We start from the raw sequence: 26,806 nt of genomic DNA on the forward strand, positions 1-26,806 counted from the left end.
GTTTCTGAATCTCAAGTGCCATATTTCAAGCCTTCAATAACCACACTGGGCAAACGGCTACCTATTAGACAGTACAATTATACAGCGTTTCCATCATCATAGAAGTTCTCTTGGAAAACACTTATTTAGAAGAGTCATTTATTTATAAATATATCAATTACTAATTCAATTTCTAATTCATTTAAATTGAGACACCTCCCTAAATTCTTTCAGCCTCACTGCAAAAGGAGAAAAAAGTGACCAGTCTTCTTTCTACCACTTGAAAAAAATATTTGATATTATATTTCTTTTAAGGCTTGTCACAATTGGGTAATCTTTCTATAAGTTGTTAAAAAGTTAACACTATGTTTAAATGCAGCTTCAAGTGGGGCTGGGTGAAGAAAAGGTCCTTATTAGTGAATTTGGAGGACTGATCATATTAAAGACATAACCACATTTTTCCCAAATTTGAAAGACTTTTGGACAAAGCCTTCCCATATTTAGTATGAATTTAGGGAACTGAAGAAGGTCCTTCTGGCTTACCTCTAAATATACCTTCTCCACCTACTCATTGATATATGAAATTCCTTCAACAGAAAGAAAAACCTTTTATTAAGCAATTACATACAAAGATTTAGTACAAATATCCTTGGAAGAAACATGCTAAGATGTAAATGACTCATATTTACCACTTTTCAATAAGTTTTCGTAGGAAATGAAAATTTCAGGTTGCTGAATTCCTAGACTGAGGTGGAACTGATTGAGGAGACAAGGATCAGAGGAGACAGGTTTGGAACAAAGGTAGATTTTTACTACCCTATTTTGTGAAAGCTTGGCCTTTGATATTTAGGGAATATGTAATAACAATCAAATTGACAAACTATTCAGCTCTGGTTTCCATTTACTTAGACAGTAGGGTTCCTCTAGACTCTCAATAAATTTACTGATTGTTCTTAGTGTGAGAATGGTCAGAAATGGCTTAGGCTGGGATTTTAAAGTTGCACTTGACCTTTGGTGATGCTATATTACAGAATTTCAGAGCCTGAGGAACTTTGAGGAGCATCTGGTCCATTCCACTAAATTGAGAATTTGCAAACTATTTTCCTTTAAATTTCATGAGTGCATGTCAGGGATATAGTGAAAATTTACTTGAATTTCATTGAATGTTGCAAACTGCACTAGATTAGATTAAAAGCTTCCTGCCTGCTGTCTCGGTCTGCTGCATAGGGCAAAACACCTTACAAATTTTCCAGAACTGCTGAACTACAAGGCCTAACTTTAAAGATGAAGGAAATAAAGGCTAGAGAAGGAAAATGCTTTTCCCAGGGTCACAGAGTGAGGTAACAGTCAGACAGGACTAGGACAGAACTTCTGTGTGCTCTTTCCACTGCACTCTGCTGATTTCTCACAACTGCCTTCTTTCTTGAATACTTAGTTCTGGAGGCTGGTACAGCTTCCCACAGTTCAACTAGATGCCATTATTGTTTCGCCTCTATTTTTGTGTTTTTTATTCATTTCTTGTCCACCAGTGCTGAAAGCATCAAATGGAAGTATTTTTCTTGTACTAAGCAAAGACAGTCTAGCATTAAAGAAAAACAAAAAACACACTAGGAAGAAATTATATAAGAAAAAACTATCAGCACATCTTTCTGGATGCGGAGTTGGAAACTACTATTTATTTTTGCCTTATCTTTTTCAGTACATTTCAATTTTTCTACAATAAACATTAATTAATTTTTTTAATTAAAAATTTTTCATAATTACTTTATAATCAGAAAAGAACACTATACAAACACACACACACACATATATAAATGGGTTTCCCAGGTGGCTCAGTAGTAAAGAATCTATCTGCCAATGCAGGAGCTGTAGGAGCTGCAAGTTCAACTCCTGGAAGATCTGTTGGAGGAAGAAATGGCAACCCACTCCAGTATTCTTGCCTGGAGAATCCCATGGATGGAGGAGCCCGGAGGGCTGCAGTGCATGGGGTAGCAAAGAATCAGACACAAGTGAGCATCTGAGCATGCACCTCTTTCTCACCCTGTTTCCACTGCATGAAAGGATCCTGCCTTCATTTAAACAGAGTGGAGCAGTGGGCTCCCATGAATCACGCTGAGGGGCACATTAATTATTCTCCGGATATTTGGGACCATCAAGGAAGACACTTATTTGTGCCACTTCATTTTCCATATTTTCAGCTGCTATCCGAAATGACTGCTAATCTTTTAGCTGAAACCAGATCAGTCTCCTTTTTATTTTTTTCCAAGTGTCTTAGTTCTCTACAAAGGGTAGCCTTGCTTCATTCTTACCAATCTATTAATTTTCATATATATAGAGAGTTTTTTTGCTCACTTACATAATTTAAGCTAAGAAAAATGTGTAAATTATTAATCCTAGGGGTAGCTTTTTACTTCGCTCGACAGAAGGTTATTAATTTAACTTTCTTAATATTGTACCTAATCCTTTTTTCATAACACACAAAAAAGGAGAAATATAAGCCTTTTGTATGTGAGAGACAAGAAAAATGCAACTGTAAACATTTTCCCCCCATCCTGAGTCTCATGCAAGATAGGGGCTCACACTCAGTCAGATTATTTCCTTGCTTCAGAAACTATTAATGATGTGAGTGTGTGTGTGTGTGTTTGTGTGAGAGAGAGACAGAAGGAAAGGGATCTTTTTCCTCTATGAGTCAGCCTGGATATATATATATTTTTTAAGGTGTTTTTCAGATCCACAACCATCACCACTAAAAAAAACCTATGAAATATCATAAAACTTAAACTGAGTTTCTTCCAAACAGAGGAAATATGGAAATTTTTAATCTTTCAATACCTACTTGATGCATATGTCTCTTTCCCCTCTTGCCCTTTTCTGAACCCTAACCTCCCTCACCATATCAGTTCTATGCTGCTAATTAAAATAAGAAATCCAACAATAGTATCTGCTTTGTTACTTTTCAACTTTGCCCAGATAGTAGCAATTAAAGTCCCAAGAAGCTGTGCCAATTTGCTCATTGACATTTTAAAATTTAATAGAAAGGTAATACATATTATAAAACACACGTTTGCCCCATGAGTTTGAGCAAGCTTTGGGAGTTGGTGATGGACAGGGAAGTCTGCCATGCTATAGTCCAAGGGGTCGCAAACAGTCAGACACGACTGAGTGACTGATTTCATTTAGAGTCTGAAAAAAATGCAACCATAAACATTCTCCCCCAAACTGGGTCTCAGACAAGATAGGGACTCACACTGAGCCAGATTATTTCCTTGCTCATTAAAAAAATTTTTATTTCTTGCCATCAAAACTGCCCTCTTTGGTATTTCTTCCTCCAGGGGCCATGTAGAAGACCAGAATGTATCCAAAAGACAATAGATTAGTAGGCCATAACTTCAAAGACTTCTTATGGAAAAATCCCTTCTGAAAACCACCTCTAAGTAACTCTGATTACTAAGAGGCCAAAGGTAGGCCTTCCTTCTCATTCTCCCTATTTCTCTGGCTTCTCTTTGCCCCTTTCTCCCCATCTGCTCTGTCTTCCATCTTTCTTCTCTCTTTTCTTCCTCTTCATCCTTTCCCTCCGCAATCCCTCCTTTTCTTTTTACCACTTCTCCCTTTCTCTCTCCTTGCCTATTACTGAACTTGGTGATGTACCAGATGGATGGGCTTTTTAATACTCATTAAGATCCTAGTTCATAACCCTTGGGGATTATGTCATGAGACTGTGTGCAAATAAATTCTTTCTCATATTTCCTACTATTATTAACAATTATTACAACTAATAAATTATAACTGTAATGATACCATATTTTTGTATCATGATAGTCATCTTATAAAATAATGTTTCCATCTAATACTGATCTGGTTTGATTCTCAGTGTTACCACATGAAGAAGGGGAGCAGGTATATTACTTCTATTTTTTTAGGTGAAGAAATAAGGAAGGCTTCAAGAGACTGACTTGCCTTTGATAGCGTAAGTAGCTAGTAGTGAGCTTGAGACTAGGATTTAAAAATTCTGGGGTCTTTGTTCTTTTAGATGGAGTTGAAATTGGATTATGGTAGCTAATTTTAAGTTACAGCAAGCAGGGTCCAAGAAAAAAGGTTTGTGCTCAAGAATAAGTGCAAATGTAAGATAAAGGCGCCTAACCAGCAAAGGATGGCATCACTGACTTGATGGACATGAGTTTGAGCAAGCTCCGGGAGGTGGTGATGGACAGGGAAGCCTGGTGTGCTGCAGTCCATGGGGTCGCAAAGAGTTGAACACGATTGAGTGACTGAACTGAACTGAACCAGCAATGTGTTACAGCGCACACTTAGCAGATGTGACTGAGGGGGGCTTTTTATTGAGTCTGACCTCCGGGGACTATTCCTAAAGCATTCTTGGTGGTTGCTGCCACACATCTGAATTTAAAGTTGCAAGCTCAAGATTTGGTCAGAACAAACAGACAGGGTTTGGAACTTATTACAAAATAGTGAAATTATTTCCTTTAACAAATTTGTTACTTTTAGGTTTCTTGACATTTAAAATAGACTTTCAGGGTCAAGAAGGGTATGTGAGGCAGTGTGTCAGTGAGACTGGGAGAGCATTGTACGTGAAATACAAAGATAGTAGCAGAAGACATCATGAAAAAAAGAAAACAGCATTGGTGCTGCAGGGCTTTGCCCAATCATCTTGACCTAGCCATCAAACGCAGAATACTTTTGCTCTAATTTCCTGCAAGGCTGGATCCAGGCAAACTTGAGAAAGACATGAACTTTGTTTCTGCAATTGCTTTTGCAATTGCTCCAGGTGCTACTTCCCTCTGCATAACTTTAAACTTTTCATAGACCCCTTATGCAATCTCTTATTCGCTTTAAATAGCTCTGTCAATGATTCTACCCAACTCCATGTCCTACAAGTAACCAAGGTTTTTTTTTTTTTTTTTCTTCATTTATTTTTATTAGTTGGAGGCTAATTACTTTACAATATTGTAGTGGTTTTTGTCATATGACCCAGCAATCCCACTTCTGGGCATACACACTGAGGAAACCAGATCTGAAAGAGACACATGCACCCCAATGTTCATCGCAGCACTGTTTATAATAGCCAGGACATGGAAGCAACCTAGATGCCCATCAGCAGACGAATGGATAAGGAATCTGTGATACATATACACAATGGAATATTACTCAGCATTAAAAAGAATTCATTTGAATCAGTTCTAATGAGATGGATGAAACTGGAGCCCATTATACAGAGTGAAGTAAGCCAGAAAGATAAAGACCAATACAGCATACTAACGCATATATATGGAATTTAGAAAGATGATAACGATAACCCTATATGCAAAACAGAAAAAGAGACACAGATGTACAGAACAGAATTTTGGACTCTGTGGGAGAAGGCGAGGGTGGGATGTTTCGAGAGAATAACCAGGGTTTTTTTATCTCCTCTTCCATCTTGGTCTTATTGCCAGAGAACTCTGCTCTGGTGCTTGGCAGTATCATTCTATTATTCTGATCATAATTAGGAGGCCATATTATCTTTCTGTCCTTTTTAATGATGAAATTGGGATGTCTTTGTGATACCTTTTCACTGCTCTGTGAGCCAGCAACTTGGTGTGTGAAATCTTGAACTGTTACCTTTAGGTGATAACCCCCAAATCCAGATATGCCCAAGTGGTGAAACTGTAGGCATCACAAAATCAACACACCTGAAAACTGAATGTAGTTTTTCCCCAAGCTTGCTCCTCTTTTTGTGCTATGTCAATTAATTTCTTGCTAGACTAGGCTTGAAATTTGTTCCGTTTTATACAGCAAGATCTAGTTTAAATTTCCCCCATGCCCTCAGATATCTCTGGTTTCCTCCATCAGAGCAACTCCTTCTGTACCCCGTCAGCCTTTGGCTCATACCTATAGGAGAGAAACCACCTCCTATAGATATGGCCTAGCAGGCGGGGGGTGGGGTGTCACAAACCACAGGAACTGAAGTCTAATACAGCATGAGCCTCAGCTTTAGCGTCACTCACTGACTTGTCCCTACTTGACTCTCTTTCCCATTCTTCTCCACAGCTACTTCAATGGGTGTCCCATTCCTCATCTCCCTTACCTTGCCACTACTCTGGCTTACTGTCAGGAAATAGCTATGTCTTCTACTTAATTCTAAAAAGTTGAGAACATTTAAGGGAGAATTTCCTTCCTAGAAAGTTTTCATTAGGCAAGAGACCCTTTATTTTTTTAACCTGACTTTGCATCCTGACTCCACTACATGACAAGAGACAACTCTCTTCAACATTGCATTTTCTTCATCTGCAAAACACTAGTGCTCATGCTGAAGGGTTATTGTAAGAATTAAATGAGGCAACTTATGTAAGCCACTTACACCTGACACAGAGTAGGTCCTCAAAGAATATTAACATTATTAATAACTTTCTCTTTCAGTCTGTCTTTTTTGCCCAGCAGAAAAGGTAGCTCTTTTCTGGAGTGGCTACTTCTGCCTCACCTGTGATTCGCCTCCTTCTCCATTTCTCAGTTATCTAGCCTTACCAAGAACCTTTCACGCCAACTCCTCTGTATCTTAACCTTTTCTACTGGGCTCTCTTCCCTTGGCATATAAAAGGGTTCAAGTTTCCTCATTGTAAAATAACCCTTGTTCAACATTCTTATTCTCTTCCTGTACTAATCCTACCCCTTCACAGCCAAATTTCTCACAAGTCTAATCCACACTTACTGTCTCTCTTTCCACACAGCCCCAGTCCACTGCAATCCCCTTCTGTCCAACATTCCCTTGATGACATTCTTGCCAAGGTCCCTAATAAACACTTGACTGCTAAACCCAGGGGACACTCTCATGTCTTCATGTCATCCTCTGATGTTTCTGGTCAACTCTCCCTCGAAGTTCTCTCCTCTCCCTCTGCCCCTGGTGTCCCACTCTGCTTTGGGATATCCCCACACCCCTGGCCATCTCACCTGAGCCTCCCATTGGGCTACACCGCACTTCAATGTTGGTTTTCTCCTTGTCCTTGGCCCCAGGCCTCTGTTCAGCTTCAGTCCCTCAGTGACCTTACCCATTCCGAAGGTTTCAATCACCACTTCTCTCTCAATAACTAGGGAATCTGTATTTCATGCCTGGGGTTTCCCACAGGTTTCTTTAGACAGTTAGTGTGCTAATGGGCTTTGTGACTGACTCTTTGGGAAAAGAAGTAACACTGGCCAGTGTTTCCCACATTTATTTGACCATAGCATCTTGTTTGTTTTTTCACGGAGAATTTTTCAGGACTAGTGAGCTGGGAAACACAATTTGGACAATGATGTTCCACTCCTTACTATTCTTAGTCTAATTTAGTTTTGTTTCCTCTGGTTGCCCCAAAGCACCCACCCATACATACTTCAATTCCAAGTCCTCAGCACACTGTGTGACTCTCCTACAAGTTCCTTCAAGGCAAAGATTATATCTCTTGTAATTGCATGATACTTGATATACAGAGATTGTTTGGTAATATCTGATGAGTGAATGACTACAGAAAGGTATGGGAACCGACCTCTTCTTAGCATAGCACAGAATATTCTATGACACATTTAAGTTAATAATTGGCTAGGACTTGACCGTGAGGGTTGATCTTGAACAAGTCTTATGTTAGGGCTACAGCAGCTGAATGAAAAAAAACCAAAAACCAAAAACATGAAACACACTCTCCTCGAGAAGGCGATGGCACCCCACTCCAGTGCTCTTGCCTGGAAAATCCCATGGATGGAGGAGCCTGGTGGGCTGCAGTCCATGGGGTCACTAAGAGTCCGACACAACTAAGGGACTTCACTTTCACTTTCATGCATTGGAGAAGGAAATGGCAACTCACTCCAGTATTCTTGCCTGGAGAATCCCAGGGACGGTGGAGCCTGGTGGGCTGCAGTCTATGGGGTTGCACAGAGTCGGACACGACAGAAGCAACTTAGCAGCAGCAGCAGCAAGGAAGATAAAATGAATTCAGATGAAATCACCTGGGAATACTTAATTAAGCATTGAGCTATAAATAAGTACTATGGGTACTTTGAAGTTACCATGGTCTGGAGTAGTCAGATTTACTACAGGGTAATATAAATGGTACTTTACTAAGACTATTCTGGCAGAAATGTATGTAAGAAAACTTCAAAAGTGGGAACCTGGAGAAGTTAGATTGGTCAGGAGTCAGGAGATGTGGCCTGGCATAGGCTATGGTAGTAAGAATAGTGAGGAAAAGGCAATTCCTCTTCTGGTGTAACTTAACTTGGTGATGGTTGGGATAGAAGGGGAAAGACAGCAGACAAGTCAGGGAGAGCTGTTGGATTTCTTTAGAGATTAGAAAAAGTGGTAGCACCAGTCAATTTGAAAAAATTAGTTATTAATGGGCTTCTCTGGTGGTTCAGTGGTAAAGAACTCGCCTTGCCAATGCAGGAGACTCAGATTCTATCCCTAGGTCAGGAAGATGCCCTGGGGAAGGAAATGGCAACCCACTACAGTATTCTTGCCTGGGAAATCATATGGACAGAGGAGCCCATTGGGCTACAGTCCATGGGGCTGCAAAAGAGTCAGGGACAAAACGACAATAACAGTTATTAGCGGTGCCACCAATATCAGCTCTTGGAAGCTGCAACTCTAAAATATATTGGGAAGACTGTGAACTAATCACCTTGTGAGTTATAGACTATACAGATACTTTGATTGGAAATTTAAAGAATATATCCATTAACAGAGCTACTATCATTGACTTGAGGCCTGTACTGTAGGTGATAATGACTAATAACTTGCATAAATTTCAGGCTAGGTTTGGTAAAAATGTTACTCATGACAGAATATGAAAACAGTAGCTAGAAGTTCATGATTTCACATGAATGAAGAGTAATTCGTTTTGCAATCCACTAATCCTGCTATTCTATAGCAAGTCCTCTTGTTCCCCAGCCAAGGGAAAGATAATAGAACAAAACACGTCTTTGACTGTACATGTCTTCAAAATATTTGGTATTTCCATGATAATGCAGCATGAGATTTGTTGGCACTGCAAATCAACACTTAACAGAACTACTTGAGTAAATTACCTTAAGGAAACAAAATCAATATGCTTTAAAACCCAGACACAGTTTGAAAGTGACGTAAGTGAGAGTTGGTTTTGCTAGAAACTTGGGTATTAAGAATCCTGAATTGGACCTTAATAACTGTCTGACTTTGTGCTCTTCATCTAAACTTCTTTATCGTCATTTGTTGAACACCCCCAGGATGCTTACACCCACCCAAAACATGCCAAAGATGCAGTCCTAGAAGGTCACTTTCTAAACAAATGGATAAATGTACAAAGATGATTCTTTTCTTTTTCTGGATAAAAAAGCTGAAAGAGGATAATGAGGATTATTCATGGGATTTAGGGTAGGAGATAATCTGTCCATTTCATACAAACATAAAACTTTTTCTGAACCCCCTTCTGTCTATAATATTGTTGCTAATTCAACTTGAATATCAAAGACAGAGCTGCTAATCCCATCCCCCCATATACAACTCTATCACAGCAAATATCATCCTCTCAAGTAAGAAACACAAGAATACATTTGGAAGGATTATGATTCTGTGTTGAGATACTGTTAAATACCTTTCTATTCTTTTTACAGTATTTTTCTAAACCTGCACCTCTCCCTTCATTGTAACTAAGAAATACACTCCTTGTTTCTTCTACACTACCATTTGTTGAATATTTCAATATTATCTTGAGTTCTTATTTTTACACCCAGGAAATTAGCGATCTCACAGACCTTGGTCACCCATCTTGATTATGAATTCCATGTACAAAAACATTGTATTTATATGTGTACATGTGAGTATCTGTGTGTGCAATAAACTTTTCAGGTTTATCTAAAAGGCTCAGTTCTGCCCTATTGGCTGAACTTAACCTTATAGCTAAGAAAAAAAACGTTCATTACGTAGATTTAGACTTCAGTATCATCTTCATATGTTAAAAATATGATTCCATCACTATCATTCAGGACATCTGTAATTTAAATTTTGGACTGACATCTTTGGCCCACCATTCACAAAATGACTGATCAATGATCATAATCCTTTGGACGGTGGCCTTGGCTATTCATATTCAGCACTTGCTCTGTGGGACCTTATAATTTAAGCCAATGCATCCCAAAAAGATATAAATAGGTGTTAGGGGGAAAACCATTCTGTGGGTAAACATACTATTACAAAGAATTTTCAGACCCTTTATAAGCTAATAGGTAATGTGACTTCAATGGGGCAGAGTTATAGTGGGAAATGTTTTCCAAATTTATGATAGAAGAACCACCGAAATGTTCCCTGTACCCAAAAGAACTAGCACCACACAGAATTGACGTTGGAGAACCCTGGACTAGTTAATTTCCAAAGTGGCAGATTCCTGCAATCCATATTCTTTTCTCTCCTTCCCAAGGGAAAATTGCAGAATATCCCATTTTCTGGAAAGTGCCCAATTAAGCTTTGGGGTCAGACCAGCTCTAGACAGAGTATCAAGGCCAGGTGTACAGACACCAACCTGACGTGTGGTCACCAGACAAGCTCCAGGGTAGTGTAAGAGTCCCGACCCTGATGTAAACAGTTCCTCCTGTCATGGTACATTTGTTTTTGGTGTGTGTTTGTGTGAGAGAGAGAGAGGGAGAAGGAGAGAGTATGTGTGTGTACATACTTTACAACTGTACTAAAACATCAATTTAAAAAATATTTTATATTTAATTTCCCATTTATTACTCTAGATATCCCAACATTCCAGTTCAAGGCTAAAGCCGTAAGTTTACCTAAACCAATAAGCAATTATTAGTCACAGAATGAGAAATGGAATGTGAAACAGAGTGAAAGTTTTATTAGTTTTTCTCCAATCATATTAAATATTTGTGGGCATTTTAATTGTGGCCTGAAGCAGACTTACCTGTTATTTTCTCCTTATGTGGACTGTCTGCTATTATGTTATAAAATAAGTGTATTTAGCATTGATTCTAAGAAACCGTATTAACCATATTAATCTGAGCCAGGGATTGGTACTTTCCTAAAGAACTGATATTATTATTTTGTTGATTTTAGTACTTTTATGTATGTGAAAATTAGAGTAAATTAGGGTTGTCCTCCCTGGTAGCTCAGCTGGTAAAGAATCCACCTGCAATGCAGGAGACACTGGTTTGATTCCTGGACCGGGAAGATCCGCTGGAGAAGGGATAGGCTACCTACTCTAGTATTCTTGGGCTTCCCTGCTGGCTCAGCTGGTAAAGAATTCCCCTGCAGTGAGGGAGACCTGGGTTTGATCCCTGGGTTGGGAACATCCCCTGGAGGAGGGAACGGCTACCCACTCCAGCATTCTGGCCTGGAGAATTCCATGGACTGTATAGTCCGTTGGGTCGCAGAGTCAGACACAACTGAGTGACTTTCACTTTCTCTCCTTTCTAGTATTAGGTATTCCATTTAACCTTTTGCTACTTTTTAAGAGGTTTTGTTTCTCTTCCAAGGTAAAAAATAGAATGACAGGGAATTCCCGGGCACTCTAGTGCTTAGGATTTGGCATTTCCTCTTCTAGTGCCTGAGTTTGATCCCCGGTTGGGGAAATAAGATCCCACAAGCTGGTGTGTGTGTGTGTGTGTGTGTGTGTGTGTGTGTGTGTGTGTGTGTGTGTGTGTGTGTGTGTGTGTGTGTGTGTGTGTGTGTGTGTGTGTGTGTGTGTGTGTGTGTGTGTGTGTGTAGTCACTCAGTCGTGTCTGACTCTTTGCGACCCTGTGGACTGTAGCCCACCAGGCTCAAATAAGATCCCACAAGCTGGTGTGTGTGTGTGTGTGTGTGTGTGTGTGTGTGTGTGTGTGTGTGTGTGTGTGTGTGTGTGTGTGTGTGTGTGTGTGTGTGTGTGTGTGTAGTCACTCAGTCGTGTCTGACTCTTTGCGACCCTGTGGACTGTAGCCCACCAGGCTCAAATAAGATCCCACAAGCTGGTGTGTGTGTGTGTGTGTGTGTGTGTGTGTGTGTGTGTGTGTGTGTGTGTGTGTGTGTGTGTGTGTGTGTGTGTGTGTGTGTGTGTGTGTGTGTGTGTGTGTGTGTGTGTGTGTGTGTAGTCACTCAGTCGTGTCTGACTCTTTGCGACCCTGTGGACTGTAGCCCACCAGGCTCCTCTGTCCATGGGATTCTCTAGGCAAGAATACTGGAATTGGTTGCCATTTCCTTCTCCAGGGGAATCTTCCCAACCCAGGGAAGGGCCATCAAAACTTGCTCTTAGGAAAGACTCTGACATTAATTATTCTTTGGTGAAATATTAAATAGAGTATTTGAGGGTTCTCTACATGTTTGCATAAAACAAGTTTTGTTTTCTACAGTACCCTTTTTGCCCCTTACTTCATACACACATGCAAAGTATACAGAATAAATTTCTATCTACGGCTTATAATCAGTCTGTGAGAATTCTTTAAAAAATAAAGACATGAGAAAAGAATTATATGTACTGCTGTGTTCAACAACATGGTTTTTACTGAGGAGAAAGTGTCTGCTAAAGTGAACCTACAAACAAAACCCACACTATTTGACTGATAAATAACTCATAGATAATGAACCAGAGAGGACAGCCTCTTCATCTTATTTAATTCTCTGTTATAGAGCAAAATGTTTTAATTTTGGTAGGATGAATGTAGTATAGGTGCTTTATTCTTTCAAGTGAAATCAAAAAAGCATCCTTTGAAGAGATACCAATGAATTATCTTCACAAGGAGAAAATATATGACAACAATATAATTCTACATGTTCTGATCACATCAAGAGAGGACTCAAAAAGAAATCTCCATCTTAGAATTATAGGGTACTATAGTACTATTGGGTTGGAAAGAGATAATTATTAATAGTGATTATTAGAATGGATGATCATTGCATCGAACTCTTTTCACTCAAAAGCTTATTTTTTAAACCAATTATAAAATTGATTAAATCTCACTTTTACCAAAGAGTAAAACTATTAGAAAGCTTATTTCTTCCATGATAACTTTTATGAAAGTGAAAACATATCACTCAGTCTTTCCTTTTCCCTTATTCTATACCTAAATAACACTCTCTAGTTTTCAGAGTTTACCAATTACAGAGTTACTTTGGAGTATGTCATTAGTCTCTATTTTTAATGAGAAGATACTTACTTGTCAATAGATGACACACGTTATAATCTGATCACTATCACAGTTGAGAAAATGTGACTCTCTGGAGGACTATGGAGCTTATCTACTTCAACTGTTATTAAGTTACTGGGTTGAGTTATTTGCACTGATGGTTTGCATTCTGAAAGTATGGTTGCTGTTGGCGTGCAGTCGCTCAGTTGTGTCTGACTCTTTGCAACCCCATGGACTGCAGCACGCCAGGCTACCCTGTCCTTCATCATCTCCTGGAACTTGCTCAAACTCATGTCCATTGAGTCAGTGATGTCATCCAACCATCTCATCCTCTGTCATTCCCTTCTCCTCCTGCCGTCAATCTTTCCCACCATTAGGGTCTTTCCCAGTGAGTCAGTTCTTTGCATCAGGTGGCCAAAGTATTGGAACTTCAGCTTCAGCATCAGTCCTTCCAATGAATATTCAGGATTGATTTCCTTTAGGATTGACTGGTTTGATCTCCTTGGAGTCTAAGGGACTCTCAAGAGTCTTCTCCAACACCACAATTCAAAAGCATCAATTCTTTGGCTCTCTGCCTTCTTTGTGGTCCAACTCTCACATCCATATATGACTACTGGAAAAACCGTAACTGACTATACCAACCTTTGTTGGCATAGTAAGAAACTGAAAGTTGCTCGGTCATGTCTGACACTTTGTGACAGTCCATGGAATTCTCCAGGCAAGAATGCTGGAGTGGGTTGCTGTTCCCTTCTCCAGGGGATCTTCTCAACCCAGGGACTGAAGCCAGGTCTCCCGCATTATAGGATGGTTCTTTACCAGGGAAGCCACCAGGGAAGCCCATGAACACTGGAGAGGCTAGCCTATCCCTTCTTCAGTGGATCTTCTCAACCCAGGAATCGAACTGGGGTCTCCTGCATTGCAGGTGGATTCTTTACCAGCTGAGCTACCAGGGAAGCCCAAAGTAATGAGCTACAGGGAGGCCTGGCAGGCTGCAGTCCATGGGGTCATAAAGAGTCAGACACAACCAAGTGACTGAACCAAATGAACTACTATGAGAATTCATGAACATAATAATTTCCCTTTATGCATAGTAACCATGTTGAAGGAGCCTTGATAAATACAGCAAAGTAATGTCTCTACTTTTTAATACGCTGTCTAAATTTGTCATAGCTTTTCTTCCAAGAAGCAAGTGTCTTTTAATTTCATGGCTGCAGTCACCATCTGCAGTGATTTTGGAGCCCAAGAAAATAAAGCCTGTCACTGTTTCCATTGTTTCCTCATCTATTTGCCATGAAGTGATGAGACCGGATGCCATGATCTTCATTTTTTGAAGGTTGAGTTTTAAGCCAGATTTTTCACTCTCCTCTTCCACTTTCTTGATATCTGGTTCCTCTGCCTTTTCTAAATCCAGCCTGAACATCTGGAAGTTCTAGGTTCATATATTGTTGAAGCCTAGCTTGGAGAATTTTGAGCATTACTTTGCTAGGATGTGAAATGAGTGCAAATGTTCAAAGTAGTTTGAACATTCTTTGATATCCCCCTTCTTTGGGATTGGAATGAAAACTGACCTTTTCCATTCCTGTGGCCACTGCTGAGTTCTCCAAATTTGCTGGTATATTGAATGCAGCACTTTCACAGCATCATCTTTTAGGATTTGAAATAGGTCAACTGGAATTCCATCACCTCCACTAGCTTTGTTTGTAGTGATGCTTCCTAAGGCCCACTTGACTTTGCAATCCAAGATTATGGTGTGAGTGATCACACCATGAAAGTATGGTAGGAAACCCTAAAACTACTATTTTTAAAAACTACTGGTGCTAGAAATCAATATGTAAGTGTGGATTTAGAGATGAATACAGAGAAAGAGACTGAAGTATAACTTTAATTTGATATATATAAACTGAGGCCTAAGGATAGTTAGGACTGCCAGTTTAAAAAGTTTCCCATGTTTTCTTCAAGACTTCTAGTTGTGAATATGGTGATTATTTTCTTCTCTTGTTGAGATTTTAAGTTAAGGGCAAAACCCATTGCTGTATTTTTCTCTCTCTTCCATCATGATTCTTCAGTTGGAATTGTTAAGACTAAGAACAAAAAGCCAGGTTAGAACACTTATGCCAAGTGAAACAGAAGTCTACCAGGAACGCAGCTAGAAATTAGGAACTGACCTTTGGCAGAGGCATGCATAACCCTATTTGGGAATGTATATATGTGAAAGTCGCTCAGTTGTGTCCCACTCTTTGCAATCCCATTGACTATACGGCCCATGGAATTCTACAGGTCAGAATACTGGACTAGGTAGCCTTTCCCTTCTCCAGGGAATCTTTCCAACCCAGGGATTGAACCCAGGTCTCCCGTATTGCAGGCAGATTCTTTACCAGCTGAGCCACAAAGGAAAGGTGGCAATAAAAAGACTTTAACAAACTTGCCATTGATGTTCTCTTCAGTTTTGAAGGAAGATAAAATCAGCAATCCTCTAGATTTCTTCACAGGGTAGTTTGCTTTTGTACATGGGGATTTATAGCATTAGGTATCTTGAAAGTTTTAAATAACTGGAAGTTATTGTTTGGCTCCCTCTTTGGTAATATAACCATCCCAGATGGATTGGGGTCCAAATATATTTCACTTAAAGACAACCCCTGCAAGTTCATTTTTATATACCTTATCTCTAATATTTAAGGGTATTTCTATTTCCAGGTAGTAGCCAGCCTCCAAAATGGTCCTCAGTGATCCTTGTCTCCTGTGTTTCCTCTCCCACTTAGTACTGGGGTGGTCTGTCTGACCAGTTGAAGGAGGCAGAAATGATGGTGTTATACTTGCAACAGTTAGAACCGGACATGGAACCACAGATTGGTTCCAAATCAGGAAAGGAGTACATCAAGGCTGTATAGTGTCACCTTGCTTATTTAACTTATATACAGAATAAATCTTGTGAAATGATGGGCTGGATGAAGCACAGCTGTATCAAGATAGCCGGGAAAAACATCAATAACCTCAGATATGCAGATGACACCATCCTTATGGCAGAAAGTGAAGAGGAACTAAAGGGCCTCTTGATGAAAATGAAAGAGGACAGTGAAAGGCTGGCTTAAAACTCAACCTTCAAAAAATGAAGATCATGGCATCCAGTCTCATCACTTCATAACAAATAGATGGGGACACAGTGGAAACAGTGACAGGCTTTATTCCCTTGGGCTCCAAAATCACTGCAGATGGTGACTGCAGCCATGAAATTAAAAGACACTTGATCCTTGGAAGAAAAGCTATGACAAACCTAGAGAGCATATTAAAAAGCAGAGACATTACTTTGCTGACAAAGGTCTGTATAGTCAGAGTTATGGTTTTTCCAGTAGTCATGTATGGATGTGAGAGCAGGACCATGAAGAAGGCTGAAGCCAAAGAATTGATGCTTTTGAACTGTGGTGTTGGAGAAGACTCTTGAGAATCCCTTGGACTGCAAGGTCAAACCAGTCAATCCTAAAGGAAATCAGTTCTGAATATTCATTGGAAGGACTGATGCTGATGCTAAAGCTCCAACACTTTGGCCACCTGATGCAAAGGGCCGACTCATTAGAAAAGATCCTGATGCTGGGAAAGATTGACGGCAGGAAGAGAAGGGAATGACAGAGGATGAGATGGTTGGATGGCATCATTGACTCAATGGACATGAGTTTGAGCAAGCTCTGGGAGATGGTGAAGCACAGGAAAGCCTGGCGTGCTGCAGTTCATGGGGTCACAAAAAAGTCGGACCCGACTGAGCAACTGAACAACAATCCTCATCTTATTTGATATTTGAATACTGGGAAAGGTTATGCATGCTAAAATGTCTTTCCCCTTTTCCTTCACACTACTATCCTATCTAGATTTTTTGTAATCAGCATTTACTATATTTGAAATAGTAATTTAAAAGATAAAAGTTAAAAAATTTTTAATATAAAATTTTAACTATGGAAAATTTGAAACATTATACAAAAGTAGGGAGTATATATGTGCCATCACCCAGCTTTAACATGACCAGTTTCGTCTGACCTATTCTCCAAACACCTTAATCCTTAATGTCTCCTTTGCTTATCATCTGCATTGGGTTATTTGGATGCAAACTGAAAACATTGTCTTCTCCCATTGATATGTCTTCTCCCATAAGACAAGGTAATTTTAATAATCTTATTTCAAATCTGGGAAGCAGAAGTTTACCTGTTGTTCTCACGGATTGGTTCTAAAGAAAATGTTATTTAGCAGAAATATGTTTTTATTGTAGGCAATTTGCATAACTGGTCATCATCCTGCACTGTATTATTTATTCAAAGGTATTAATAAAACTTAATTTTTACACTTTTGTGGGGAGTTCACATATTCATATGCTGAATTCTGAATTTATGCAATTTTTTCTCTGACATTTTAAGATCTGCTGGGAAGCTGGAAGATCTGTAGTTTAGTTATAATAAATATACTCCTTCAGTGATGGAGTTTTAGAAAACTCGTTAGAACTTGGGATGGCACTTACCATGACTTCAAATGTACTTGTAGTTAAGGCACAAAGGGTAGGACAGTGCATAGTCAACGAAGGACGATTTTCCTAACCCCCAGTGCTTTACAAGGAACACTCAGAACTAGCATGAAAAGTGACTCACTCACTCAAACATCTTCTCCTCCCTTTTGTAGAACCCATGGCTGCAACAGGGCCTAGATTTCTTCATGATTATTACTGCATCTAGTGTCATGTTCTTCCAGCTGGTGCACTGCTTCCCTGTGGGAGGCTTCTTGATGTTGACCCCTCTATGAGCCTCCTGCCTGCTCTCTGGGGAATCATCCTATGACCCTACTCTAGATAGACAATGTCTGCTTCTAACCTGAATTGTGATTAAATGGATAGGTTTAAAAATTGATTATAGCTCACCACAAAAATAGTGTTAGAACTGACTATAATTAAAATTCCAGTTATGTGAATTTCAATGCTGTCCTCCTCCTACCACATACAAGCAAATTAGAATATTACTTTGGATCCAGTAGCTTTGGCATTTTTTTTAAAAGAAATGAATGTGCTGTTAGTACCTGGTATTTGAATGCCTTCGAAACAGAAATGAAAAATTGTCTAACACTTTAAACACACAACTATTTTGCACACAAGTTTAAAGTAAGCTGGATCAAGGATCTATTTTGAAGACTGCCTTTAGAGAGGATGAGACAATGTCTTTAAAGAGCGTATTTTAGAAAATGACCCCTTTAACAGAATTAGTTGGCTTCCATTTAGACCCTCCTCGCATTCCTGCCTTCTGGTCTGGCTATCAGTTGTTCTACATAGGCCTTTATTTTGGGATGTGTTTCCTGCTTTGTCTTCCTCTGTGGGGATCTCCTGGCATTAGCCTTGGCTGTCTTCCCGTGACTTTGTCTCTTGGCTCATGGATCAATTTTATTGCTCACTTTATGACCCTGAATACTTTATTTCTTCACCTTTCTCTAGTCCTGCATTATACTGACCCATGTAGAAAAAACAGAAGAGAAAAAGGCTTAAAAGAAAGAAAAAATAAGAAGGAGGGGTGTTAAAAATAAGGAAAAAGAGTAAGAAGAACATGAAAAAGCTACCATATATCTTGCATGAAAAAGTCATTTAATATGTCAACATTTAAAAAGTAGACTGCAAAACCAGATATTGCTACTTTAAATGGTAGCTATAGGGCTGCAGTAGAAACACTGCATTGGTGGTTAATGTTGTTTAGTTGCTAAATGGTGTCTGCCTCTTGCAATCCCATGAACTGTGGCTTAACAGGCCCCTCTGTCCATGTAATTTCCCAGGCAAGAATACTGTAGTGGGTTGCCATTTCCTTCTTCAGGGGATCTTCCCGACCCAGAGATCAAACCTGCCTCTCCTGCTTGACAGGTGGATTCTTCACTACCATTGAGCCCAGGAAGCTCACTGGTGGTTAACAGATCATTTTAAAAACCTAATTCAGGGACTTTCCTGGTGGTTCAGTGGGTGAGATTCTGCACCTCCACTTCAGGGGGTCACGGGTTTGATCCCCAGTCTGGAAACTAAGATCATATGCCGCATGGCATGAAAAAAACAAAACAAACACAAATCACCCAGTTTAAAGTAGCTTATATACTTCCTCAGGCATCAAGATGTGATTGGTGGGGTAGTGAGAGGCAGTGCCATGGTTCAGTTAGACTAAGGAGAAAATTTGATTCTCTGTAAAAGCATAATGACAGAGTGACCATTAGAGGTGTGTGTACTCCAAATATACTCACAATAGCTTCTCATACTATAATCCTACAACCCAAATCAGTAGTGTCCCCATCCAGAAGTCAATTCTTTCAAAAAAAATAATGGGAAATGGTGAGTAGAGAGTATGCCACCTGGGAGGGTTAAGCAGCAAATTACTTCCTCAGTAAGTTCTAGTAGAAATTCCTAAAAGTGTCTGTTGTCCTAAAGCAGATTTGCCAGAGCTGAGTCTAGGCCCCTGATTTATGCTACAATATCCTCAAACCTGGCTCTCTCTGGTGCTCTGGAGAGTCTCAGTGCACTCAAAGCCACCCTTTCCCTACCCTCCAAAGAACACTTCTGATCTATGGGAAAAAAACAAAACAATTCTGATGGGAATGAATTAGCACAGAAAAGACTTGCCTTTGAGAATATCACTTGTTCCTGGGTGCTCCATCATTGTTGGCCACACACATGAAAGCACTGATGAGGAGGGCTAAGAAACCTGGAGATATGAAAAGTTCAAATGCTAGGATTTGTGAATAAAGAATTTTGCCAAGCTATCATCTCCACAGCATTAAAAAATGACCTTGGGAACATTCGTTTAACTCTTTACCACTGATTTAAGTGCACCGATATAAATAATATTGTAAGACTAACATAGGAGTGAACCTGATTTTATAAGATAGCTTAAGCTATCATGTTACAACACAAAAGTCACACTAAATTTAGCTACCCCATTTATAAGAATTAAATTTCTATTCATGTGTGAACTGGACTTGGAAACCTCTTTTTGAAGTGCAGGAATCACTTTCAAAATGTGATTGTATGAAATTTAAAAATATGTAGTTCATTTAGAATGTATCAAAATGTGAAATTATTCTTTAAATATTTTTAACACCTTTGGTTTATGAATAGTGGGCATTTCATACCACTTTGTGGCAAAAGCGTTAATTACTTTTAGCATTCTGTTGTTTAGAGTTTACTCAGCAAATGTTTTAGTATATATCTATAGAGATACTTTAGAGTAGCAGTTCTTAAATGTGATCTGGAAATCTTTTTTGGGTCTTCCAAACTCTTTCAGGGAGTGATCAAGGTCAAAACTATTTTCAAAACAGACCAAGGCATTATTTATCTTTTTCACTCTGATTCTCTCATAGGTACAATATGGAGATTTTCGGTAGTTACGTGGCATGTGGTATTTCAACTGATTGAATTCAGAAGCAGACATGAGAATTAAACTGTCTTCTATTAAGTAAAATATCAGTTTGAAAAAATGTAAAGGAAAGCCATTTTTCTCATGTTCCCCCCCAAATATAGTTTTTTTAGTAAAATAGTTTATTTATATAAATATGTATTGGTAGATCATCATCATTTTAAAATAAATTGATAAAGAAGTATTTTAAATATTTTAAAATTTTAATTTCTTACATGGTATAGGTAGATATGTAGGTAGATATAAACATAAACAAAAGCTCTTTGGGGGTTTCTTGATTTTTAAGATTTATAAAGAATTCTTAGAGTCCAAAGAGCTTAAGTTTACCTAAAAGCAAAACTTTAAATGTTTACTGGCTTAAAGTACTAACTGATAAATAGCAAATCTTAATTTTAATCTGGTCTAAAGAAAATAATTAAAATAATTTTTGACTTTGGTTTCCAAAGTCCTTGTATTTTATCATTTTCCAATAAATCTGAGACGTAGGCAGGTCAGAAATTATTCTTATCTAAAACATGAAGAAATCAAGAAACAGAGTTTTAGATTGCATAATAAGTTAGTAGCAGAGCAGCTATAAAACATATAGTACTTTCAACTCTAACCAAATAATTTTGCTAATTAGTGCAGTTCCTCCTACTTTCCCTATATAAGGTGATTGTGACATATAAAATATTAAAATAGTATTGCTACAGAACATAGAACCACCTGTAGGCACTTTCTCATTAAACATCTTCACTTCTCGAGCTAACTCAGTGCCCTTTACTGAAGCAGACAGCTAACCACAGTTAAATGCTTTCCTGTCATTCAAAAACATTGCTAACTCCTACAAACTTTTTTGTAGGAGTTTTTTATGTCATCACCATTTGCTGGTAGAGCTTCTTTTTACAACTACAGACAGCTTTGCAGGTATACCTGATCGGAAACTTCTACTCGAGAATGAATTCCAGAGTACTGGGCCTTCCGGATTATCATGCTGATTCTCTGCTCAAAAACTTAAAATAACTTCCACCAGATCAATGTTTACTCTTCTGCTAAGTTTTCAGTGCTCCTCAGATTTGGTTTCACATTTCTCATTCAACCTCATTTCTCTTTCCTCTAGTGTGCCTTATCTTATGTAGGAGGGCTGTCATCCTTATACCAACCTCACTCTGACTTCCATAATAGCAGTTGGAATTTACTATATTCTTGCTCATTAATCCTTTAATAACCCTGGGAAGTTGCTATTACTATCCTAACTTTATAGACAAGGGGCTGAGCCCAAAGATATTAATGTGACAAGCTTGAGACAACACATCTTTCTGATCAATGGTGGGGCCAATATTCAAACCTATGCCTGTCTGGGAATGAGGCTAATGCTGTTAGCCATTACACCATATATATCAGTAAATGAATTAAATTTAAATAGGTTAAGTGATTCAAGATTTTGTGCTAATACTTTCTAAAGAAAACAACTAAATGCTATTTACAAGAGCCACATCTAAAACATATGAATACAATAGGATTGTAAGTCATAGGATAAGGCCACTCACTTACTCCCCACACTCACATACAAGCTGCAATAGTTAAACTTTAAGGCAAAAATCATTATTAGAAAGCAAGAGGGATATTTGATAATTATTAAAGGTTCAATTCATCAAGAAAATATAATAATTTTGACATATACAGGTTCAAAGTACTGAAAGCAAAGATTAGCAGTAGAAGGAAAAAGAGATAAATCCATAATGATAGTGGGAGATCTTAACATCAATAACTGATAAAATAAGTAACAAAATATCCGTTGGGATATAAAACAATACAATATATAAAACAATACTTGAACTTGAATATAATACTTGAATATAGAACAATACTTGAACAATACAGTCATTAGATCAAATTTGTATCGGCGGAACGCTATACTCCTAAACAAGAGAGAATACAAATCATTCTTTTCAAGTACAAGTGGAAACTATTTGGAACTGAATAACCATGCAAATAATGTTATCAAAACTTGAAGTTAATTGCTTATAGAGAAATTTATAGCCCTAAATGTAAATATCAGAAAAGAAACACAACAAAAGACTGAGAAACCAATGAGCTAAGCATTCATTTTAAAAAATTAGGAAAAAACTAGAAGATAGGAAATAATATTAGTAGAAATTAATTTTAAAAAAGCATACATATAATTGGATCAACAAAATCAAAAGTTGGTCTTTTAAAAAAGTAATAAAGTTGCTAAATGCCTGGTAAATTGATTTAAAAAAAGAGAGATAGCAAAATAACCAGTATTGGGAATAAAAAAGTAGGACATTACCAAAGATTCTACAGACATTAAGTGATAATAGAAGATACTATGAAAAACTCTATGTCATTAAACTTGAAAATGTAAATGAAGCAGACAATGTGCTAAAAAGAACTTAAAAATCAAAACAAGCAGATACAAAAAATCTGAGTAGCATTAAACTATTTAGTCTTTTAATAAAAAGATCTTCCCATAAAGAAAATTCTAGGTTCAGATTGTTTCTTTGGTAAATTGTAGCAAACATTTAAGGAAGAAATAATGATCAATCTTACATAAACTCTTCTTGAGCCTAGAAAACAAAAGTACTCACTAGCTTGTTTCATGAGACCAGCAAAATCTGACATGTTTCTATTAAAAGAAGGAAAATAACAGACCAACCTTACTTGTAAACATAACACAAAATATTAAACAAAAATTTAATACTACTCTATATTCAATGATATAAAAAAAGGCCAGTATGTCATGATCAGGTTGGGTTCATGCCAGCATTGCAAGGTTGGCTGAAGAGTGGAAAACCAATCCATGTAATTTACCATATGAACAGAATAAAAGAGAAAAATCCTACGATCATCTCAACAGGTACAGGAAAAAATCTGATAAAACTCATTTCCAATCATGATAAAAACTCTCAGCAAACTAGGATTAGAAATAGAATTCCTTAATCTGCTAAAAGATTTGTTAACAACAACAAAAAAAAACAAAAACAAAAACTCAGCAACCCTGTTGAAACACTGGTGAAGTGTTGAAAGATTTCCCTTTGAAATCAGGAACAAGATAAAGGTTCCACTCTTACAACTTGTCTTCAACATTGTATTGGAGGTTCTAGTCAGTTGACTAAAACAAGAAAAAGAAGGATGGAGAGGAAAAATCAACTGTTACTATTCACAAATGATATAATTCTATGTAGAAGATGGAAAAAAATAAAGAGTAGCTAAGCCAGTGTGATACTGGCATAAGGTAGATAAACAGACCAATGGAATATAATACAGAGCCTAGAAACAGACTAATGCTATGTCAACAGTTGATTTATGACAAAGGTAGTAATGTAGAACAAGGTATTTTCAACAAGTAGTGCTGAAACAACTGAATACTCATACTGGGGGAAAAAAAAGAAACCTGATCTCCACACCATAAGTAAAAATCAATTCCAAGTAACCTGTAGTTATAAATCCGAATGGAAAAACTCTAAGGCTTCTAGACGATAATACAGGAGATCTATCTTTATTGTTGTTGTTTAGTCACTAAGTCATGTCTGACTCTTATGACCCAATGGACTGTAGCCTACCAGGCTTCTCTGTCCCTGGGATTTCCCAGGCAAAAATACTGGAGTGGGTTGCCATTTCCTTCTCCAGGGTATCTTCCTAACCCAGGGATTGAACCTGTGTCTTCTGTGTTGCAGGTGGATTCTCTACCACTGAGTCACCAGGGAAGTCCAACAGTATATAACTGTATACCAGAGTTTATTCTACAATTAGTAGAGTTGTTTCCAGTTTGGGACTGTTTTGGATAAGACTGCTATAAAATGTCTCTAGGTGGACATGTAGATGAATTTCTGTAACGTAATCTAAGAGTGGAATTTCTAAGTCCTCAAGTATGTATATATTTAATAGATAATGAAATGCCAGGCTTTTCCAAAGGTATTATGAAAAGTGAAAGTGTTCATTGCTCATTTGAGTCCTACTCTTTGTGACACCATGGACTGCAGCCTGCCAGACTCCTCTGTCCATGGGATTTTCCAGGCAAGAATACTGGAGTATGTAGCCATTCCCTCCTCCAGGGGATATTCCCAACCCAGGATCAAACCTGGGTCTTCCACATTGCAGGCAGATTCTTCACCACTGTGCCACCAGGGAAGCCAAAGGAATTGTTCAAAATCTATTCCAGCAGCTTAGGAGAGCTCCCATATGAGAGTTCTGACATGTTATTGTCAGTCCATTTAGTTTTAAATAAATAAATATGGGAAGTATCCTATGAAGCTGAAATAGATTTTGTACAATCCCTTTGGGAAAGTCTGGTATTTCATTAAATGTATGCATCTTTGATGACCTAGAAATTCCACCCTTAGATGGGTATGTTACAGAAATTCATCTATATGTCCACCTAGAGACACATGCAAGAATATTTATAGCAACCATATCCACAACAAAAAACAAACTGGAAACAGTTTTTTAATTGTAGAAAAAACCCTGGTACACACACTCAAAGGAATACTATACAGCTAGGAAAATGAACATACTGTAAATACATGCAACAATATGAATGAATCTCATAATGTTGAGTGAATGAAAGCAGACATAAAAGAATATACTATATCATACTACTCATAAAAATGCAAAAAACAGGAAACATATACATGCTTTATTAATAAACATAAAAAACCAAGGAAATGTATATCATAAAACTCAGGACCGTGGTTACCTTTGACAGGTACAAAGGGTGAACTGACTGGGAGATGGCATAAGAGGGACTTCTGGGGTGCAGGCAACCTTCTATTTTTCAGTCTAGGTGGAAGTTACACGGGTTTTTGATCTATGATAAATTATACTTTGGTTTACTTTTTCTCATTTCCTAATAAAAATGTATAAAATTCAAGAATTCCTTCACTCAAGGATCACTAATTAACTCTGAAGATAAGCAATGAAAGTCAGTGCAGTAAAGAAATTTGGGGCATGTTTCAGGAGTTAATTTCACTTTTTTGTGCTTCATATTAGAAGAAATGTTGTAAATGCAAATAAAGGGCACTCTCCATGGGGATCTAAGTTATTAAGGGCCAAGTTCCAGGACTCAGAAGGAATAAGTTTGTGGAGATGGCCGTGCTGCATGTGATTATCACTGAGGTTTTGCCTTTGGAGGGAATCTCAACGGACCATTGTTCAGTTGCTCAGTCGCTTCCGACTCTTTGTGACCCCATGGACTACAACATGCCATGCTTCCCTGTCCTTCACTATCTCTCAGAGTTTGCTCAAACTCAATGGACCATGCCTCGTGTGAAATATCTGTTTCTCTTAGGAAGGATGAAATAAGTAACAAGGCACTCTGCTTGAGCTTTGCTCTTGTAAGGGGAGGGGTTAGGAAATCCTTCACCAATGTAACCTACATCACACTTATTTCACTTAGTATCACAGTTTCTTCCCCACATATATCCCAATTCCTAACTAACTAATTTTATCATGTAGATGAAGCACAGGCTTAAACGCTTTTGCATCTCATACCACATTATTTAGTTATGTAATAGGCTCTCACCAAGTGTCTTTACTGCCTACATGTGTTTCATTACTGTGCACATATTTGAAATATATATAATCAGTTTTTCCAATGCTATAATAGTTTACACCAAAACTATAATTTTGGTTTATATCAAATTTTCCATCACCCAGGAAGTAAGATTTTTATTATTGTTGATATTGGCAAAATTTATAAATTTTGTCTTCTGAGAGTTGGCAAGAAGAATGTTCAACCTCAATATGGAAAAGACTGTGGGAGTCAGTTAACTACATTTACATTTAGGGCATGACAATTAGTATTAGATTGAGCTCTCTGGGACTCAAGCAAAAATTAATAGACCTGTCCTATCCCAAAAAGATTCTGAGGCAGTTGTTGCTTATACAGCATTCTGGCAAGAAATCTAAGACTTTTGGAGAAGGAAATGGCAACCCACTCCAGTACTCCTGCTTGGAAAATCTCACAGGTGGCAGAGTCGGACACGACTGAGTGACTTCAGTTTCACTTTCACTAAGACTTTTACGTGATTGCAAGCAAACATGCTACTTGGTGTTTCAATACTGTTCTAGAAACATCTAGAAGGGTGTGAGACGCTCAAAGACTAGAGTTGCTGAATTCTCAAATTTAAGGAGTCTTTTTCCTTAGAGTATTCAGCAATTTACTTCTGCTGCTCCCTTTTCCCACTCCTAGTCTTATCTCAAAAAGACAGTGGTTAGAAGCAGCAGCTAAACAGGACTGGGGCTCAGTGATTCTGTAGCTAGACTGGATGTTTAATGCTGAACTCTCTCTTTTTAAGATTTGGCGATCAGGC

At 38.2% G+C, this 26,806-nt stretch overlaps 1 long non-coding RNA gene across 2 annotated transcripts in view; it reads right to left on the bottom strand.

Moving 5' to 3' along the window:
• Positions 1-26,806, bottom strand: part of LOC136165416 (uncharacterized) — a 104,440-nt gene that overhangs the window by 76,496 nt on the left and 1,138 nt on the right. For both annotated transcript variants that reach the window (XR_010662505.1, XR_010662504.1), the window contains exon 2: positions 19,700-19,781. This is a non-coding gene — a long non-coding RNA (uncharacterized lncRNA). The remainder of the gene's footprint in view (positions 1-19,699; positions 19,782-26,806) is intronic.

Source organism: Muntiacus reevesi, chromosome 3 (genome assembly GCF_963930625.1).
Source record: "Muntiacus reevesi chromosome 3, mMunRee1.1, whole genome shotgun sequence".
Taxonomy (NCBI): Eukaryota; Metazoa; Chordata; class Mammalia; order Artiodactyla; family Cervidae; genus Muntiacus; species Muntiacus reevesi.